This window comes from Pygoscelis adeliae, unplaced genomic scaffold (genome assembly GCF_000699105.1).
Source record: "Pygoscelis adeliae isolate BGI_AS28 unplaced genomic scaffold, ASM69910v1 C10793281, whole genome shotgun sequence".
Taxonomy (NCBI): domain Eukaryota; kingdom Metazoa; phylum Chordata; class Aves; order Sphenisciformes; family Spheniscidae; genus Pygoscelis; species Pygoscelis adeliae.
The window spans coordinates 1-1,848 of NW_008823532.1; the positions used below are offsets into that span (position 1 = coordinate 1).

Below are 1,848 nucleotides of genomic sequence, written 5' to 3' on the forward strand. Positions count from 1 at the left end.
TCAAGTCCCTCATAAGAACTGGGTCTGTGATCTAGAGACTTCCTCCAGTCATTTAAAGGACACTCCACTCACTCACTCATCCTGATCAGGAGGTCAGGACACTCACCTCTGCCATGACCCAGGCAAACGCAGGGAGAAGCAGCTAGGAGCAGACAAGGCCAAACACACTCTACTTGCTGATAACCAAATTACCTGCGGGCTTTAATTCTTCTCTCAGTATGCCACCAAAGGCAGCCTATTTCAGGACACAGTTGTTAGTAAAAATAACAGAGAGATCAATATAGAATGGATAAAATGCAAGCACAACCATTTGGATGGATAAAATGTAAACACATTTACAAAAAAGGATGAAATGTGGATAAAATGTAAACACAATCATCCAATAATAAAAAGAAAAAAACCACAAATTCCAAGACAGAACGTTGGCTAAGCTGCAAACAAAGCACAGCGAAACTGGAAAGGCCAGGAAAAATTAAGCTCAAATCACTGGGTTGGTTGAGGGATCTTTCATTTCCACAGCTGGGCTCCTTCATGCCATTTCCGTTTATCCCAATGCCTCTGCAGCGTAAAGAGAAAAAAAGGGGAAAAGGCATGAAGACCAAACCTGCCACACCGCAGTGGTTCCTCAGAGCAGTGGACAGGCAATTTCAGCAAAGCTGCCTCCTACAGCCCCCCGCCGTGTCCTCGGCACCGAGCACTTACATGCACATGTAGGATACTGAATCACTCCATCCAGGCATGTTGCCCTAAATTTCTCAGGCTGTGAAGCCTGTCGGTACCATCGCTTGCATTCAAAGAAAATATAATCCCCAGAGCGATAGGTGGAAGTTCTCGACCAGCTTGATGACTGTAGTTGAATATGGTTGTCTTCCATAAGCCCCTCATGCACTGTACAGTTCTCTGGAAAGAGTACTTTCATTATTTGCCTGTAATGAATTACTTGTTGTCACTCTGGACAACTGATGCTCTGAAACCGTTAGTACCAGCCGAGAGCCCCCGAGAGCCCTTTCCCCAGCAGTCTTGCCAGCTCAGGTACGCTAGTCAACGGCTTCTTGGGAGCACTGCCCCTCGCCGCCTGCAGCTTACAGGATGCTCCCACACCCTGGCGCCCTGCTGCTACCTCCCCAGGCACAAAGCACTAAGCTAAAGGCTTTGCCCTCGGCTTCAGCCCTAAAAATGCAACAACACAGCGGCTAAGCTGTGGCCGGAGTGGAGATGACTTACTGCCTGGCTTGCACCGTGGATATTCTAACGTCCCCTCCATACACTGTGCTCTGAAGGGGGAAGATGCTGGGTCCTTCAAAAACCCTCTTTTACACCGAAATTCAATAAAGTCACCCGATGTGGTATACAGCTTTCTTCGTATGATCCATTTCAGCTCAATATTGTTTCTGCCCATGTCTTCTTCAGACGCTGTACAGGCCACTTGAAAAAGGCAAGGGAAGAGTGTCATCACTTCATACAGACGCACCACAGGTCACTTTTTTCCCCTGAAGCCTACAGAAGTTCTTCGCATCACAAAATGCTTCCAGCTATTTGCCCTGACCCTCTGCTACCTGAGACAGGAAAGACATTCACATCCACGCTAGAGGGAAAAAAGACCATGGCTGAGACCCCACGCAGAGCTATGGAGAAGCCTTTTCACTCTGACGGTCACACAGGGCAAGATCGAAGCACGGATGGGGGAAGTCACCAGGCACCAATGAACTTCCCTGTGTCTTTTTTGAGATCCCTCCTGCCCTTCTGCCCAGCACTTCTCTAAATTCGTTTCCTGATGGCCATGTTGCAGACGCACCCCTAGATTTCCCCAGCACTGCCACGCACCCAGACCCATCCCCCCCCCCCCCC

The 1,848-nt window shown here is 48.9% G+C and overlaps 1 long non-coding RNA gene across 1 annotated transcript; it reads right to left on the minus strand.

Moving 5' to 3' along the window:
• Positions 1-184: 184 nt before the first annotated feature.
• On the minus strand, positions 185-1,414 carry LOC103921837. Its single transcript, XR_663862.1, has 3 exons — positions 1,225-1,414; positions 703-900; positions 185-558 (listed from the first exon to the last, which is right to left on the minus strand). It is a non-coding gene; the product is annotated as an uncharacterized LOC103921837 (long non-coding RNA).
• Between the last annotated feature and the right edge of the window lie 434 nt (positions 1,415-1,848).